The 20,003-nt window shown below is 41.7% G+C and overlaps 1 long non-coding RNA gene across 1 annotated transcript in view; it reads left to right on the top strand.

Moving 5' to 3' along the window:
• The window catches only part of LOC110354911 (uncharacterized), a 91,941-nt gene extending 73,613 nt beyond the window's left edge, over positions 1-18,328 (top strand). Inside the window, exons 2-3 of the long non-coding RNA XR_010469673.1 lie at positions 131-217; positions 18,136-18,328. This is a non-coding gene — a long non-coding RNA (uncharacterized LOC110354911). The remainder of the gene's footprint in view (positions 1-130; positions 218-18,135) is intronic.
• Positions 18,329-20,003: the final 1,675 nt, after the last annotated feature.

Genomic DNA, 20,003 nt, shown 5'->3' with positions numbered 1-20,003 from the left:
GGCCCAGAGATCCTGACACAGAAATGCATGGACATGTGGATCTGAAAACTGCTGGAAGAGTAGGAGGAAGCTGCTTGTGGCGTGTTGAGAAGGAAAGAACAGCCTATTGCTAGCATTGTCTCTCTTGTAGGTAGCATCACCCCTGCTCTGGAGAGGTGTAGAGCCGAGGCAATGGAGGCGTTGTGGGCCTGGGAGCAGGCAGCAGACATGACAACAGGTATGTCACCCTGATCTTTTTGTTTCCCCAAGCCTTATCCCCTATACACCCTTTCTGGGGGTCTCTCTATGACTTCTGTTGGAATTGAGATTCACCATGGCAGATGCAGAGCCTGTGTTTGGGTTACACGAATGTCTTCCCACAGCAACAGTAATCAAGAATCTGCTGCAGAAGTTTCAGATGAGAGCAAGCTCACAGATTCAGACATCAGACTTGAGAGGACATCATGGGAGAGGCAGAATAAATGACATCCAGCAGTGAATCTGGATGCTGGGGTTTGCTGAAGAACCAACAGGATTAGAGCTTTTTCCCTACCTGATTATCTCACACACCCATTCACTCCCACCACCGCTACCTTCACAAGGTCTTGACTTCCATTCCCAGCAGAGAAGTCACTGCTGGTCTAGGCAAAGAGTCATGTCAGTGCCCGTGTCTTCTTGTTAATTGGAGGATTCAGGACGTGTCTCTCCATGAACAAGGTCCACGGCATTCCAGATGGTATCAAGCACCTTGAATACTGTGTTCAGTTTTGGGCCCCTCACCATAAGAAGGACATTGAGGTACCAGAGAGAGTGCAGAGGAGGCAACAAAGCTGGTGGAGGGCCTGGAGCACAAGTGTGATGGGAGCGGCTGAGGGACCTGAGGCTGTTCAGCCTGGAGAACAGGAGCTGGGGGGAGACCTTCTCACCCTCTACAACTACCTGAAAGGAGGTTGGAGCATGGAGGGTGTTGGTCTCTTCTCCCATGTAGCAAGTGAGAGGAAAAGAGGAAATGGCCTCAAGTTGTACCAGGGGAGGTTTAGATTGAATATTAGGAAAAAATTCTTAATCGAAAAGGTTGTCAGGTGTTGGAACAGGCTGCCCAGGGAAGTGGTGGAGTCACCATCCCTGGAGATGTTTAAAAGGCATTTAGAAGAGGTTCTTGGGGGCATGGTTTAGTGCTAGAGTTAGATTAGGTTGCGGTTGTACTTGATGATTCTGAGGGTCTCTTCCACCCAAAATGATTCTATGATTCTGTGATCTGTATGGCCAAAGTCAGACTTCACTGTCTGCCAGGATCAGAGCCCAAATGTGTCTCACTGCACACATCCAGTGTTCCCTTCTGTACCTCTTTCTCAGCCTTGATAGCAGCTCAGTCATCTCCATTCGTTGAGGCTGAAACAGGTGGCTGGAAAGATTTAGTTCTAAAAAAGACTTGGGGTGAGTGTTGCCTCTGCGTATTGCAATAGGTGTTGTAAAAACAAGCTGACATATACTCTTTCTCAAAAAGCTTTAAACTTTAGTGGAAATGCAGCAGGATAAGGGGCACAGGCAGAGAAAAGAGTGCTGTGGATGACAGATCTATTGAAATGTCTTCTGAGAATGCATCTTGACAGCTGGTCTTGCTCACCTTTCCCCAAAGATGTGTCAAGTTGGTTAGATGAGCAGTTCTCAGGTAGGTAGTATATGTGGCATGGGTGAGACAGCAGTCTCTTGACAGCAGTGTGCCCTGAGGCCATGTCCTGACTGTGCACACTGACAGGTGCTTCTCTAAACAGCCAGAAATGTTTTCCATATCATCAGTGATACTTAGATGACCATTAACTGTGCCCAGGTCTTGACCTTGACAGTGATCTGTGTGTCCATCCCCACAGTCTACCTCCAGGCCTGGCATTAGTATGGTATATGAATATTTTTGTTTCTCATCACATTTTCAACTGGACTGTTTTTCTCCATTCACTGTGGCAAATCAGCTACGGACTTGTAAGATCTATTGGGACAGTCTCTCCTTGCTTTTGTACATGAACAAACTCATACTTGTGTTCAGCTCTAGAGCTTAATATTGCCTTAATAGTAAATATAGCCAGGCCCCTCATTCAGATAAGAACCAGCTGCAAAGTCTGGATGTTGCTCCAAATTTCCCCATAGTCTGGGACTGTGCCAAACTGGGGATGTGGTGTGAGCTAATCACTCACAGAAATTAGAGGCTTCTCTGAAAGGCAAGTGGTTGTTGTGCTGAATGCACAATATTAAGATCTTATCTTGCTTTACAAGCAGACTAAAACCAGAATGAATCAATTATGAGATTAGAATTAATCCAATAATCCTCTGTTCTTCTGTGCCTGGAATCAGATGGTGCATCTGTAACTATAGCGTTAGTTACGGCAAATGAGATCACCGTTTGTCCCATTTTATTAAAATCCTTTCCCAAGCGTTAACAGCTCGGGTGAGAGGTTGAAATGGAATTAAATTGAAATTTCTCCTCTTTGACTAATTGCCATTGTGCACACATTCTTGGCCTCAGCTGCCCAGAGGGTATGACCAATGCACAAAGATGCCCCGTGACTGCAGCAATGGTATGCAGAGAAGCTCTGCTGAGGGATTTCTACCCCTGGACATGGATGCCAGTATAATTGGGCTTGTGACACAGAGGAAGCCAGAAGGCCTTAGTGTCCTCCTTAAATTCCTTTTGCAAACTCCTTTTTCTAATATTGCAGTTTGTGCTCAAGGCAAAAAGTTGAAACTTGCCTCCCTGACCATCAGTTGTGGCTCTCACCAGCCAGGTCTTGCAGTACTTGTCCTCTCTGCCCTCTTCCACGTGCTTTTTACACTCCCATTTGTCTTGGCCTAAACCTGGATGTTTGCTCTCCTGGTATATATTTGGCGTATGAGACCAGATACGGGCAAGCACAATTTTGTTATTTGCCTGGTTTTGCTGTTTTAACGTTTGTGCCTCAAACATGGTGCTTCAAGTTAGTGTTCACTACTATTCTCTCTCCTTTTCTTTGAAGAAAAGGAAAATGAAACAAAACCAAAGCTTAAAGTAACACTGCTACATGCAGCTATAACCATTCCACATTTGTGCCATCAGGGTCTGAAACTGTGATTTTTTTAGTGCTTACACAGCTCTGCCACAGGGTCCAAGACACGAGAGATGATGGTGGGCACCATTATCTCTGTGCACACCCTCAGGGGATGTGCACAGATGCTGCTCACCTCAGTGCTCTTTGGAAAGCTCAACCATGCCACAGGGATGGAGAAAGGTGGCAATCAGACTTCCAGACATGGTGTTGGCTGTGTAGAAGGAATAGGCCAGAGCAGAAAGCTGAGCAGATCACTGCTGTCACTTTTTATTCTCCAGCAGTTTGCAGTCTCGCTGTTCATAGTGTGGTTGCCCGTTTGACTGACACTCGAGCCAAACAAGTAGATCTGGCATTTTGCAAGACAAGAATAAGTTTGCAGTTATTATAGGAAAGACCTTCTGCGGACTTTCTCTTCTGTAGTTACCCCACCTGCAAAATGAAGCAGCAACAGCATTACCAGATCCTGATCAGGGAGAAACGTCGTGAAGTGCATAAAACTGAATATTATCCAGGGGAAGAGATGAGACAGGGATAGGGAGGAAGAAGATGACTCTTTTCACTATGGCCCTGCCTGTGTGGCCTTCAGGATGCTAGGTTTGGTCCAGGGCCCATACACTGACAGTAGCATTCAAAGTTTGAAGCCTCTTGCTAAGACAAGTGCTCCCTCTGTCACCTTTCAATTCCTCCTTCCAACCAAAACCACTTGGAAAATATTTAAAATAGCAGTGAATTTTCTTTTCATTCTTCTGAAGCAGAATTGACACACCTGGGAAATTTTGTTTAGACTTTTCAAAATAGCTTCCTAAAGCAGAGGAGATACGTGGGTAATCCCAGCTTTCACAGTTAAAATTGTCAAATTTAGGAGCAACCAAAAACAGAAGTTCAAGAAAAGCATTTTTCCATGTCTTTAATGTTAAGGCCTTGATGATGAAGTGCTGTTTGGAAACTTAAAGAGCTGTTATGACATTAAGCTGGAGACATGAGAAGAGCTGTGAAAGGATCAGGGCTTAGAATTTGACTTGGAGGTTTAGTTTTACTTTTCTGGATTGCTTGTTCTGCATAAGTCATCTGGCAGTTTAAGGAAGTTGAACTTCTGTACGCTTCTAGCTAGGCTGTAAGCATTACCAAAGCAGACCCTTCATCCCAGATACAGGCACTCAAGAAAATAAAAATATTGAGGAAAATAGATTAACTGGACTCATTCCATGACCCCAGAAAAACTCCCCCACTTTGTGCAGAGTGGCTTGGGTGTGAGCTGGAAGGTGAGGAGAGTTGTATTGTGTCCCAGAGGTGATAAACAAGTGGGCATTGTAGAATTAAACCTCAGTGCAGCTCCTAATGACCAACATACAAGGTTCCAAGCAAGACTCCTCTATGCTAGAACTAAGTTTAACAAGTCCCGCTCTGAACTGTGTCTCCCTTGACCCATGGCTCCACTGATGAACCAGAGAATAAATGTTAAGAGCAACCTGATGATAGGAAAAAACTTCTTAACATTTAGAAAGACAAAGATTTCTCAATAAAAGTTTTGATGGGAGCTGTGGCTCCTCTTCTTAACAATTCAGTCCTGCATTTTGATCTTCCAGTCTTCCCTTAAACAAACATGCCTTCTGGTTAAGAGCAACAAAACTTCATTGATTCCTAGACATCGTTTTAGATGTGGGCTGTCCCAAGAAGCCACATCATGTTCAGTATCACCTCAGCTGCACACTTCATCTTGTAACCATGTGAGCATCAGAGATGGACAAATTCATCTTTGGTGAAAGAACAGATCTCTGCGATGGAAACAAAAATGCACTCTCCCTACCTTTGTGCTTCTCCTGTGCTTGTGAGGGAAATGTGAGCTCCATATGACAAAGGAACAAGCAAGTAAGTGAGAAAGAAGGAGCAAATAAGAAAATTATTGTGCAGCCTCATAGTTCCAGACCCTTCCAAATCTATGTAGCAGATTTTCTTAAATCAGCTGCATCCTGAGAGAACTTTTTTCATCTATATTTAGACCCCAGTGTCCTTAACTCTTGGATTTCTGTTCAAACCTACCTCTTCTTGTTGAACGGGTGCTGAATACTTCTAAGTAAGCAGCCTAACTTTCAGAAGCCCCCAGCTTCTCAGGACAGGCTTGCAGAAGTGTTTAGGGGATCAGTGTTCTGCAAGAACCTGTTGCCTGTCGAACTTACTCTTTTGAATGTTTCATGGGAGATGAACCCAAGCATGTCAGAGATCAAGTTGAAGCAAGTTCATGCAGATCTTCTCCTGTGTCTGAAACCAGAGATGTTATTTGCAATGCAGAAGGAGGTATTGTGGCAAGCATGAATGCTGGAGAATGTTTGTTATCAAAACTTACTGTTGTTGATACTTCCCAAGGGAAAAGAAAGATAGGATTAACACAGGAAGACTTCTCTGCTGCTTGATTGTGACTAAAATGACAACTTTGCAACTCAAAACCTTGAAGAAAGGAGAGGAGCTACTTCAAAAGGAGCCCATCTCCTGATGACTGACCTCTTCTCACTATGCCTGAGAGCACAAAAATTGTCTAGAACTAGGCATTCAGGCTGTCCTGGTATATTGCATCCTCGTATGCACCAGTTATCCGCCTCAAAGACATGGCTTTCTGAAGTGGAACATGCAGCTGTGAAATAGTATGTGAGGCTGTTAAACACTGAAAGCTAAATGGGAAGAGGAAGGTTAGGATTAATTATTCCATTTGGTGTATTTTATTGAGTTAAGCAAGAAGATTTATGCCTACAGAGGATTTGGTCCACTGTAATAATCAGAAACTGAGGACCAGATTTCCAGCCAGCATGCATTTAAAGCTGTACCCTTGATCTAAAGCCCTTTTCTAACACCATAGCTGGAAAAACAAATTGCAGTCCCCAACAGCAAGGTATAAGCAACAGACCCATGAATATGTAAAGACCTTTCAGATGGTATTTTAAAACAGCGTTCAGTAACCATTATGCCACAGTTAACTGACTTCACCGGGCTTAAAAACAGGAGTCTTTAATTACAGTCGTTTACATTTCCAAAGATAGACTATAACATATTTATAAACAATCTGTGCACTTGGTGAGTAAATGACACACGGCATGAATCATTCGCTAACAGTTCTTATATAATATTCAAAGTGGGCATGAATGTTTCATGAAAGTGCTTCCACTGCTGAACTTGGTAAGGAACTGAGCTTCGTTCCTTTCCCATACACACTTTCTAGGCAGCCTCTTCCATCCATTTTTTCTTCTCTGAAAGACCTAAAGGCTCAGAATTCCTGGGAGAAAGAAACACCTTCGGATTTTTGGGGCTATCATCTCCAGTGCTGGACTATTGTGACTAAGATTGGATCACCTGTGAGAGGAGTGCAGGGACACATGCTTTGTCCCAAGGATTTACCTCTGAAATAGCAAACCTGGATTTGGCACCTGTCCCTTATGTGCCACAAGATATAATGCCTCACACGTCTGAAACATTCAATATCACATCTCAGAGATGAGAAAGGCAAAGGATGGGAGACAGGATTTGAAGCCAGCCAGAGGGTTTGGAGGTTTCTCCTGAACAGGCAAGAACTGAGGTCATATCCTTGGTGCAAAATCGTTGAGATTTAGCAGTCACTTCAGTGGTGGGAAAGGCCTGGTCAGGCTACATCAGTGCTACATGTGGACAAGCCTCCATGCAAACCCTAGCTCAATACTAACCGTTGAACTCAATGGTCTTGGGGACTGGTTGGCCAAGAGTATGGTGATATCCTAAGACCTGAGTTCATTTGGATGAGAAGGGAGGTGTTCATATGCAAGCGGAAGCCTTTGGTCTTCTGCCAGGCATTATCATCCTTCTCTTTATAAACCCTGGCCCATCCAGCTGTGTGGGCTTTGCAAGGTTTCTTTCAGCCCCAAACTCTGTCCCCACATGTGGTCGGGCACCGTGGACGTCTGGGTACCTCTCTGTCCTCTGCTTTAACCAAGTGTTTGAAGTTGTAGGCAAAGCACTGCACACAACGGAAAACACATGACTGTCAAAATGACGTCAGGCACATTTCTGGAGGGTATACCCACAAATAATCATAAAAATGGCCTAGAAGCTTCCCTAAGCTCAGGGAATCCCAAAACTGTCAGTTGTCAGAGGATGATTCACTGTATCAGGGAAAAATAATTTTCTATGGGTATTCCTGATTGCAGATTAAAGCAGAAGCAGGACTGGTAACAAAATTTGAAAAGTAAAACTTGAAGTAAATATCCAAATGAGAAAGGCTGAAGTCCATTTCTGAGGTGGTTTCCCATTATTTCTAGCTGTTACTAGAGACTCCAGTGGTCATGTTGTACATCCTTCCTCTTACTGTCTACCCAGTGTTGTCAATATCTCTCCTTACCTACCAGCCATTTCCAAACACATTTAATAAAGGGGTATTTAAATCCCTGCATTTTTTTTTTTGAACTATAAAAGCAGAGAGAAAAATGCCTCAATAAGGGCTGTAGCTGTGGACTACGACAGTACTGATGCATTTGCTTGTCTGAAATCCTCTCTCAGGAATGAACTGGAGGTCAAAATAGGTGGTGAATAATGGAAGAAGTTGGAGAGCAGGAGTAGTGTTGGGGTACATTGTGGGCTGGGGGATATGGCAGAGAGCTGGAGGCACTCATGTCATAGAGAACAAAAGCAGGGAACTGGGCTTAATGTGGTGAAGAACATTAAGGATACAGGCCATAGGAAATTAGGATCCAGCTTCTCAGTTCCTTATGGAAGAGTCTGATTCTCCCTCACCTGAGAAATTATATTTTCTTATAAAAAGTACTAGCTTGGGTTAAAAGCTTGGGTTAAACAAAACACACAGCAAAATAAGATGTAGTGACATTTGTAAGGAAAAACTGATGAAACGCAGCAGAGAAACATCATGAAAAAGGCTACTCTGGTTCAGTGATTTTTCATTGAAAAGCTATGGTGTTGTTTTGGTTTGTTTGTTTGTGTGGGTTTTTTTTAAAGAAAAGAGCTATTTTATTTGCAGCGGGTGGAAAATAAGAAGCACCTGTGCTGGTGCTGGCACAGCAGCCCGTGTGCTGCCCTGCGGGACTGCAGGTCTGGTGCTGTGCAAGCTGCATGGGGACATTTTCTGGCAGCTCAGCACCTCCCAAAAACTTCTATAAAGAAGTAACAGGCAGCTGCAATAGCTTCGTCACAGTCAAGGACCATTTTTACTCTTTCCGTGCTTGTACAGCATCTAGTACATAAGGAACCTGGCTTTAATGAGGGGTCTAATGCGAGATGATGGTGTAAAGATACATAATCATACTTTCGGAAACTTTCTGCTTTGGCTGTTAGGCTTGAAATTTCCTAAACTCTGATGAACATTCACCTCGCTGAGCTTTCCAGCCAGGTGGGATAATGTCTCTTTGTGTGGACAGCAGTGAATATTTATGTGAACAATCCTTTGTTAGGCAAGTGGCTTTATTGATACCCTGACAGCTTGGACAGTAGGGGTTATTTGAGTCATCCTGCTCTGCTTTTGCCATTTTAATTTCCCTACAAGCCCCAAAGGCCAAATGAAAGTGTGAATGAATAAGAGGATGCCCATTTGCAATATGTTTTCCTCAGAGCCTTCCCTATCTATAGCCATGTGTCCCAAAATTACACCAGGTGAATAACCCAGACATCTATTCTTTCTTCACTTTCATTAAAACATGCTGTTCATAGCAGCAATAAGGCGTAACGCTTTTAAATGGACCTAGATTTGTATTTTATATACGCTGCTTGTTGTTGTAATAATAAATGATATGGAGACAATTTCAGATTGTTCTGACAATAATCAGGACTCCTGAGGGGAGTCTGCCTTGTGCACATGAAGTTGTAGCTCTGAGCAACCAGCCAGGAAGATGCAATTAATTTTCCCCTCGTGAGTAAAGCCATTATATAAAACACCACAGTTGCCTGGAGGGCCAAATTGAAGGCACTGAATTATGTATTATCAAAACTGACTTTACAATGATGTCTTCATGGGCACTTCTGCGGCTTGTAAATGGAAAGGGAACATCAGTCAGCTGCAAGGATCTTATTTGCCTCTTGCTTGCTGTAAACAATATACTACTAATGTGAAGACCTTAACGAGATGGAGTGATATTGCTCTTTCCCTTGAGATAGTGGCACAGAAAGGAGAGGAAATCCTGGGAACTCTGCTCAATTGTGTTGTGTGTATTAAGAGATCAGCCCAACTCCATTGGTCTTTGCGGGAGACCCAGAGATATAGAGGTTTTCTAGCCCATTTATCTTGTATTTGACGATGACTCCTGCAAGACCGAAGCTGAGCTGCTGCTTCCAACCTACTGGAGTCACTTCATGTCTGGGAGGTAGGTCTATGCATCATGTGAAGCCTCAGCATCCAACTTGGGTACCTTCTGCTCCAAGATGTAACACACCACGGACAGAAAGCCTCCTCAGTAAAATCCATGTGTGGGATTTCATGAAAGGGCTCAGCATCTCCCTTCCATGGCCACTGCACTGGCAAGTAACGTTGAGGTTTTTCTTGTGTCCTGTGGGGAAAGGAGAGAGGAAGAGAGGGATTAAGATCGTATCAATGCACTTGGCAGCCAGCAAAGAACGTATGTGATGAGCCAGATGTTAAATCCAGCAGGTCAAACCAGATCAAAAAGGAGATATTGAAGAATATTTTCATCTGGGCATTCACAAGATACATTTCTAACACAGAAAAATCCTTTATGTTTCACAATTTCCAGCCAGCCGAACCAACACACTGTATGTGCTATTTATCCTTAGCAAGCAGACATGAGGTAAGGAACAAAAAATTGCAATGCCTGGAGCAAAAGTGGATGGTTGCTCAGCGATAAGGGGGAAGGGGGCTTCATTTTTCATGAGTGTTTTCCCCTCTTGCTGGCTTCTGTTCTCAGTCGTCGCACTGATGCTATGAGGCAGGCATTCACCTTTAAAGCAGCAACTGCTTAATTAAACTTTAGGCACTCTGAAATATTCAAATATACATAAAAAAGGAAGAAAAGCCCAACATATTTACTTTGGTAAGTGATTGTCACACACTCTCTTGTGGCCCAGGATTTATCAGCAGTCCGGTGAGACAGAACATGTTTTGCTCATCTTACAAAAGATAAAAAATGAATCAAGATTTCTTTTTTCCCTTCAGTCTCACACTGTCTCAAGCTAAAAGCCTCCAGATATCAGGAAAGGGAGCAGATGTTCACTGCAAGAGCAGGAGCATCTCACAGGACAGACTGCTTTGGTGGGAGTATTGAAGCTTTTCTGAACTCTGAACAAGCATGAGACCTTTCCAAGCTGGAAGTTGCCCTGAAAATTTGGCCCCAGAAAACCTATGATTATTTAAAACATGTAGAATTACCTGCTTAAAGCAGTAATTATTCCTTAACAGAGGGGAAATAAAAGATCTTTCAGGCAAATTGTTCCTGACTAGGGAGATGGGAAATACTGAGGATCAACTGAACAGTTCATGGAGGCTGGTTCAACCCCTCCGTGCCCCTGTTGCATATGGAGCAGTGCAAATACAGAAAAAAATCTGAATATTCAACTGTCTCTGAGGGATTACCACTTTATTTTTCTTATTCAGATTGCCTGGGCCATTTGCCAATTTTCCTCTGTGCTGCCAAGACAAACCCAGAGCTCGACGGCCCTTCTTCTGCTCCTTAAATGTTCCTGGGAGCTCTTGAAATCCCAGGTGGCAAAGCAACCTCAGAGAGAGCAGGATGAGTGTGTATGTTGTGTACATGTGTGCTGGGGAGAGGTGTGACCCAGTGGGTTCCTTCACCCCGTTGGGCACCTCCACATGGCAAGCGAGAGAATTGTAGGTTAGAAAGAAATGTTCCTGCTTCTGCTTCATTAACCAGGCTGGGAAAGTACAGACCCTTACTAAAAAAAAACCAAACTTTTGAATTCATCAGAACAGGTGAGCAATGCGGAGCAATAAATGTTTTAAATGACGTTATCTAAGCATAAAATATCATCTTGCAGTTTGTACCTAAGAACTAAAGGATTTATTAGAACTGCAGAGATGGACTGTCCTGATTGTTGCTGAGCTATAACAAATGTCACTAGTCTCCAAAACAACTTTTCCAAGATCACCCTTGTGCTTGGTGCCCATTGCAATCTGCTTGCACAACTGCTTGGCCACTCTCTCTTTATTTTTTGTACACTGAAATAGCAAAAGTTTGCTTTTCGTCTTCAAATACGAGATTTTTTTTCCTAACCTTGGGCACAGGGGTAACGGTCACATAAATGCTGGTTGAAAGGAAGCTCTGGAAGTCTCTAGCCCCATCTCTTTCCTGAATCAGGACTATCACTGACACTAGCAGGTGACTCATGCTTTTGTCTAGCCAACAGAACTCCTCCTTGGATGGAGATTCCACCACTTCTATGGATGTCCTGCTTGGCAGCACCAGATTGAGGAGTGTTTACTTACATAGTTTAGCAATAGCTTAAAAAGGTGGTGGATGCCCCATCTCTGGAGACATCCCAGGCCAGGCTGGACGGGGCTCTGAGCAACCTGAGCTGGTGAAGATGTCCCTGCTCATGGCAGGGGTGGCACTGGATGAGCTTTGAAGGTCCCTTCCAACCCAAACTATTCTATGAGTCTATGAACTTAGGGCAATGTGAAAAGGGGGTTATTACTCTCCTTAAATCCTATGTATATACTCACTAGTACTGCTGAAACCAGGGTGAGCTCTTGAGGCTGCAACAGCTTCTCTCATATGCTGTCTTACCCTGGAGCATTTAAAGTCCTCTGGGCAGCTATATTAAACGGGTTGTCTGTTGTGACAGTGCATTCTCAGCCCATGATCCATTCACAAAGAGCTCAGCTCCTTCTGTATTGGGAAGAAGAAAAGGAAAAATGCAGACATCCATCTTTTATTTTTGACAAGGCAAATGTGTAATAAGTGTTCAGGTGAAGTGGCTGTCTGTTTACCAAACCGAAGAACTGAAAGGGTAATCAGCTATTTCTTTATGTTCTAGGAATGTCAGATTGGAGGATTTCATTAAACTCTTCAAGTTTGTGGTTTTCTTTCATATCCAGTAGCCAACACACCCTTTTGAATAGTGGGAAATCAGAACACAATGCAAATTAACCCCTAGTTCTCTTTACTATAGGATAGGTCTTGTTCCCAACACAGGAAGATGGTGGTTTGAAACACAGGAATCTCCTCTTATTTTTTTCAGAAAATACAAACTCATTTAAAACGTGAATAGACCTTTGAGGTATTTTTGTGGTCCGCACACTAGACAGAAAAGTTTCATATCATATAAGAAGTCTTGCTGAAATCACAGACTTTTGTGTGATCGTATCCATCTCCAGCAGATTGTGACATGATTCTGGAGGATACTGGGCGTGACTGAGAAGATGGCTGGTACCCCATGTGGTTGGTTTAGTATGTAGATTATCATTGGGCAGCAGTTGAATCAGAAATGATGGAAAAGTATCAGATCCCAAGGCGTATAACTTCTTTCTTGAGAAACTGCAAAGACTTGCAATCTTAAAACCCAGTCTTGCTGCCATGTGAAGACAGCAGCAGCATGAAACCAGGGCCTTTGAGCCAAAGGCTTAGAAATTGTGGTCTAGGGAACAAAAGTAGCTGTGTTTTTGTACTCTAGATGTGAGCTTCCTCTCACCTAGTGCTGATAGAAGTTAGATATCACTACCCACACGACTCATGACTCCCTTTGTAGTCATCTAAAGGGTGTGAGTCATCTCATCCTAATGTAGATGTTGAGATAGATTGCATGAATCACATTTATAGAACTATTTTCCTCTCCCCGCTGACAACGTAGCTTCAACAACTAGCTCAGATGAGGCTGTTGACATTGTGGCGGCCTAAAGATAATAGAAGACAAATCCCACACTTCTGTTCCTTCCTTCTTTCAGCTCACAAAATGGGGGAGTGTGGTCTGCATGTGGTATTTGAATGCAGAGAAGCAACTTTGACTGGCTTCACTGTAGCCCCCTGTGAAACTTTAGCCCTACTAGTTTGAAAGAACTCTACCAGTCGTCTTAAACTGTTGGGGTCACCAAAACTAGATTTACATTTATGGTATAAAATGTCAATAACTAGAACAGCACCAAAAGTTAGCCCGATTAATTGTTGACGTTTCCTGCTTATTAACCATTTTTATTGTACTTTACACTGGAAATATACCAAAACACAGGTTTAAAAAAAAAAAAAAGTGAATTTAGGATGCATAAATGTTGTTAGCATGATACATTTCTCTCTGAATGACTGTTCATAAATCTTAACCTTTTCAGATTCCCTTTAGTTCATCTTAGCATCTTTTATCTTAAAAAAAAGGCCATATTCTGATGTCCTTAATCATTTTTCATATCCCTTTACTCCTAAATCATCCTCTTGACTTCAATTAGATTACCCTAAGAGTGGTGTACTGTGGAAGGGGAGGAGGCAATCTGCCCAGGGTGACTAATTTGGATTTTAACTCCTTTCCTGAAGCTTCATTTTCATATTTTCTGTTTATTCCATTATTCATGCCTCAGTCTGTAGCAACTCCAAAGATTGCATTGTAGTTCCTGTCACAGAGATGTATCTTTTGAACGCAATAGGGTCCTTTCTGGGACATGCCGTACTGCCCTTTAGAGTTTTGCTGTTCTTTGGTGATTTTATGAATACAGTCTCCTTTTGTTCTTCTTTTCTTCCAACGCGTGATCACTTAACAGCTGCTCATTTTCTGAATGTGTTAGACTTTGCTGTACACATCCTGCTCCATCGATGCGGTGTCCTTGAATTTTTAGAAGCTGCTGTGGGTATCTGGGTTGACTTTAGTTCTGGTGAGAAATTGCCTCAATGGCTGCTCTGAGTTGCCCACTTTGTGAACACCATCCTATTATCACCAGTTCCTTATCTCACAAGTTCAATTCCTGAGATGTAAAATGATGGTCTTTTTTCTTCAGAGCTAGGGGTATTCAGCCCTTATGGGAGGTCCAGGCCCAGCTCCATAATGCTCTCTTTTTCAAACAGTAATAAGTCTATTTATTTATTCCAAATGAGAGTTTTCTGTTCCTTATTAGGGTTATCCAGATCACTGTTATCAGAGAAACTTCCATTGGTCATTATGTTCTAAACTGATTAATTTTCAAAGAGTATTTTGTTCTGGTGAGATAGACCAAGCCTATACCACGGGGGAAAAAAAAATAAAATTAAGAAATAAGGGAAAACCTTATTCTGAAGGGAAAATCAGCTCTCAAGAGAGTGGAATAGCTTAGATGTGTGAAGCTGTTAAGGTGAATACTGGCTATGCCTTCTGAGGTTCTAATTACCTTTCAGAGACAGACAGGGCTGAACCAGATGGGTTAGGAGAAGACACTGAAAGTATCAGGTCATGGAATAAATCTTTCCAGAGACACTGGCATTTTCTTAATTATCGAGGGTTGGTTCCCCTGCAAACCCATTCCTGGTCTGTACATAAAGGAATGTCTTACAGTGTTGTTCGGGTACTCTGCACTGTGCTGTAAGGGGCAGTGAAGAGCTGATTAAGAAGGCAAGGTGATTGGTGAAAAAAAACAATCAATTTTTTTATTATTAGAGTTTGTAGCTAGTGATTTTTAGTCTGTGACTGGATCTGACTCATGTAATTTCTTCAGAATTCCCTTTTTTTGTGTTTTTTTGTTTGGTTGTTTGTTTTTTTGTTTCTTTTTTTTTTTTTTTTAATGTTATTTATCGAGTGTACTGTCTGTTGTTTCACAGTTCTCTAGTTCCTTTTTTTGCCCAAGGTGAAGTTACCTGATTTTTGTGAACACCAGAAAGCAGTATACCTGGAGGAGATGTCCAGAGGCCACCAAGTCCATGCAGTCCTAAAGGCAGCATTGACTGCACCTAGGTTATAGGATTGTGTGACATGTTTCATTCTGCTGGAAGCTGTTTCCTCACTTTCATTATGAAATCAATTTGATCCTGGACAAACAACAAACATTCTGTCTGGATTGGAAGGATATTGGTCTCAGTCCAAGGCAAGAAGCTGTAAAATGTTAACAATGAAAGAGACCTCTAAAAGAGAGACAGCAAGACAGTAGATCAAAATCTGTGAAGTAAAAAAGCAACAAGTCAGTCAATGTCATTTTCAACTGTAATCTGAAGTGTCCCAGTCATAAGGTGATTATTTGTCATTTCAGTTGGAAAGTTGGAAATCAGGTCACTTACTCATTGGCTATAAAAATACAATTGAGATAAAGCCATAAACAGCAAATTTGAAGATGTGGGTTTGACAAATTTGAGCTTGATGAATTAAATGGTGCCGATACTCAGCTGATATAAACGATCTCAGTTTAATGGACTTCAGAAGAGATTACTGGTTGATAGCAGCTCAAGATTTCTCCCAGTATTTTTCATTTAGGCAGTTACCTGGCAGCCAGTGGTAACACTACGTTAATTATATCAGATATGGAATGAGCCAGTATATTACCAGAAAACACCCAGTTTGCTGTCCATATTGGTATTCCCATGAGGAAATTAGAAGACATCAAAAATGAGGACATAATCTGACAAAGTAGAGTGAGGTAGGAGAGGAAAACTACAAAGCAAGAAGAAATAAGAAGTAGAGCGGTTAGTGCCCTGTCAGTAGCAAGTTTCTCTTGATTCAGTCAAAGAAGACGTCAGTCAAAGAGCCAAAAAACAACAGACAGATGCAGGCATAGAAAATAGGATAAAGACAAAATGTAGTGGCCAGATCAATGTGCTGGATCTCATCACCACCAACCTCCCCACTTTTCTATTCCACTGAGGAAGATTATTAATAATAATAATAAAACCACAAAAATATCTAAACAAAACCCCACAACAATAGAACCGCCTATCTGCTTCTGTTTATAGCTTGTAAATTGTTTGTATAGTTGCACGCATAACCAATGTGTAATTAAGATTTTCTTGTGGGCTCTTCTACATTTCCAAGGCAGTGATCCCTCATTACAACAGCAGAGCTTATCACAGATGTTAGTCTTGACTTTTATGTTACTGACTATGGATCTTAAAACTCCCATTGATTTCAATTAACCAACATCAAATTTGTTATGTCATTCAAGTTAATTACATGTTAAGGAATTTGCTGGCTCACAGGGTCACAGGGCTGGAGACGTGTTTAGGGGACTTATGGTCCATCCTCTACTCAAAGTCTGTACGAGATTTATCTGCTTCCTTCCTGACATATGTGTGTCTAATGTATTTGCAAGAACTGATAGGAGGGGATTTGAAATGAGAAAGGTGAAAATATAACTTTGAAGGAGATGAAAAAGGATTTAAACCAGCCTATATCAGTTTCAGCCAAATCTTTCTTTGGTTTGTTGATCAACAGACAGTCCCTATCGGTGCGTATTGCTGTGCCTCTGCCAGATAACGAGATATAAGTGGTGGGGTCTTATCACTTTGAACCCCCCTCTGTCTTTTTCATCTCAGATTTCAAAACCCGCGAGGTTGCAACTGTGGTCTTTTTTGACAACTCAGCAACTGTTAATGTCTTCAGAAAACAGCCTGAAAACAGGCACTCTTGCCTTTGACAGTATAATATTATAGTAACACCCTTTCCTGAGCCTAAAGCTAAGGCAGAAATGCTTTGAAAGCCAGTAAACACGCATTTTTCTCTGACCCTTGTCAACTCCTTCCTTCAGAGGCTCTGGCTGGAGGCCTCCTCCCTCCGATATCTGTCTGCCAAACATTTCACATGGGTAGAAGTCCGTGGTTTAGCTACAGAACAGAGAAAAAATAACATCTCTTCTTTGATGAGCACGCAGAAAACTCCTGATTGAATTGTCCTCTACATGATACCAGTTCAGTGAATAAGACTGAAAACCTCATATCCAGAGAAGCTATGTTTCCTTCCGAAGATTTTACAATCTGGTATGAGCAATTCCAGCACTTGGGATTCATAAATGGATTGCACATCCCTGGAATGAGCTTGTTCAGTGCTGTGGCACTTGTTGGCCTTGGTAAAGCATCCTCTCGATTATGGTTGCATGAGGAGAAGGGAACTGGGTTTGGCAGTCAGGAGGTTTGCTGGAAGATGTAACAGCAGTGGAAGTAGTCTTTTATGTGAAATTATTTGCCTTTATAAAGAAAATGTGAGGTTTTTTCTAATGGATGGATAAGGCAGTAAAGTCTGGCAGCTGTTCATTTTTTGGAACGGAGTCCCTTTGTCAAACAGGGTGGATATGAAAGCATGAGACCATGAGTAAGCTTTGAGAAGATGTTAATAGACTGTGACTTTTCCATCTCTCTAGATTTGTATGGTCCATGGGGAAGGGGTGTAAATGTAGATGAATTCATTTTTAAATACAGAATACAGAGAGGTTTATATGCACGTGCATTGTAGGATATATGAGCAACTCAAAATGCTGATGTAGTCAAACTCAGCCTGTTCTTTAGCTCCAACTCCATGGCTTACAAGACAGAACAGTTAAATTTCAGCATGTAATACTGGGAAAAATACCTGTGCTTTCATGAATCCCGCTTTTCCCACTTTCAAAATGTGAACAAGTTTAACAAACAGCCTATGATTAAATGAACAGTAGATTAAATAAAATATGGGTCTTGAAGAAATGATCAAGAGCAACGTCTGACAAGATTGCAGTTCTTAGCATTTGCTCATCGTCTTGTTCTGCCGTGCCAAAGTGGTTATGGGTTTGAAAGGAGCAATGAGTTGCTGGTGGAGCTGGGCTTTGTAAGAATCCATCTTTGGTGACGGATATGCATGAGAGCATGTGCATGTGTCCTCTTGGTCAGAGGATGAAGTCAGCCTGTGGCTTTCTGTCTTCATTTTAGCTTGACACATCAGAGTCAAACTCACCAAAAACCCCTCTCAACTGTTAATTCAGCCTTATCTGATCTCAGCCTCCTCAGATGGTCATCACTTTTCAAAAAGATTTTGTCCCTGAGATTACTAGTTATTATACTCCATGTACTGTGCGAACCTTGGAGAGATATTAACCTTGGTCCTGTCTTCAGAGAGGATTAATCTCAGTTACATCACAGTAAACTTCAGCTGTAATTTTACCAAGTCCCATAAAATATATATCTGCAGTGAACACATAAGCATGTAAATATTAATTGGTTTTCCTTCTTTGCAGTTGGCACTTCATATATTTTGGTGGGACTCCAATCATCAGAGCTCCATGGCAAGAACTGGGAGCAGAAGCAATATTAAGGATTTAATGCCCTTTAGAGAACTCCTTCTCAGGTGAAAGATCATCCAGATATCCTTGGTGATATCATGTCTCTGGAGATATCAAAGAAAGAACATTTGTATTTTTTGTTGGGCAAAGTAATAAAAATTTTTAAAAATCTTTCAGTTCAGCATTGTTTTGTTATTTTATTCATAAAAGTCTGGACAAGATCAGGACTTCCCATTTTTTTTTAAGTGACATTAACTGTAGAGTATTTAGTAGCTTAGGAAAATGATTCATGGTTTAGTAGATAAAATAGCCTGGGGAGATGTCCAGATGCTATAAAAATAGTTGCTGCTGCTGTGGACAATGAACACTGCAGAAAACATTTTTGTTTTAAATTAACAAAATGCAGATTATAAGGTCTGTTCATAAATGTAAATGCTATTGAAGCATTAATTATATTATTTTGATATATCACAATGGATTTTGCATGGAATGAAAATTCCATGTAAAAAAGCCAAAATATTTGCCCCGTGTTTTGGTTGGTTGGTTGATTGGTTGGTTGGGTTGGGTTGGTTTGGTTTGGTTTGGTTTGGTTTGGTTTGGTTTGGTTTGGTTTTTTTTTAATATGCAGTTTGTAGATCTAGTGGTTTCAACAATGGAAAGGACATTGCTAGGGGAAAGTGAGGTCCTGCACCCTCCCCATATTAACAGCTCCTTCAGTCAACTTCATCCACACATTTGACAACTTTAGAGTGTCCATAAAACTCATTTTTATACAACATGATCTTGAATAAAACAACCACCTGTTGCTATCAGCTCTTCCTTTTGTTGTTTTTGTTTTTTGCCAGTTCGTCACCATCACCATGGAACGTGTCTCTATGTCTGAAGCTCCTGGGGTGCTGCACATGTGCCTCTTGAGTGCAGAAAGCTGCCCACAGATGCTGCGGGGTCAAGGGCAGAAGGACACAACTTTTGGGAGAGAGAGGTGACAATTTCACACGTGTCAGCCTTGGGTCTTCCCAGACTGTTAGGAATATGGACATCCCTGACAATTTACAGCATCAGATTATGGGATGGAGGATGAGGATTCTTGCTACTTGATCTTGAAACTGAAATCCTTGGTTAGGCTGCACAGCAGCCTGTTATTTTACTTCTGTTTTGACTAACAGCTTAAAAATTGCATGTTTGTGAGGATATCTCTAAAAACAGTGGGCTGGGTCACAAGCCAGATAGTGAATAATTACTAATTAATCAACCATCAGACTAATAATGGGCCTTCAGTTTGCCAACAAACCTCACTACTAAATCGCTCCCTCATTACCAATAACTACCAATTTAGAGGCTGTGTCATCACACTAGTTTTATTAATGTCACATTCAGAAGGATACCGTAGCAATAAACTGGCATAAGGCTGTAAAGAGGGTTGCTGTACATATTAATAATGTATTTTATAGTGCAGTTTAATATTCTGAATCCAAGCTGCCTTGTTTTATAATCAGAAGAGGAAAAATCAAGCCAATCAATCATCTTTACCTATTCTTACAGCAGCTAGCTAACTGGAGTCATGGTGATGTATGTGGGGATAATATCTTATTACAAAAATCTTGTTATTCGTCAACACTATTAGTTCTAATTTGTTTTAATGCCTTAAAATAAGCTTATTAATATGTTTTTAAATGATTTGTAGGGCTTTTTTTTAAGCAGGGGTCATCTGCAGTCACTCCAGGAGATGTTCTCCATGGCTGATGAGGAGCTGGAAGGAAAGTGGGGATTTCTGAGCAAGACCAGAGCACTCTCGTTCTGTGGGTTTAGTCCAAGGCTGGTCA

The sequence above is a fragment of the Columba livia genome, chromosome 1, assembly GCF_036013475.1.
Source record: "Columba livia isolate bColLiv1 breed racing homer chromosome 1, bColLiv1.pat.W.v2, whole genome shotgun sequence".
NCBI classification, from domain to species: domain Eukaryota; kingdom Metazoa; phylum Chordata; class Aves; order Columbiformes; family Columbidae; genus Columba; species Columba livia.
Note: the sequence above shows the minus strand (reverse complement) of the source record. Positions and strands in the feature narration are given on the sequence as shown.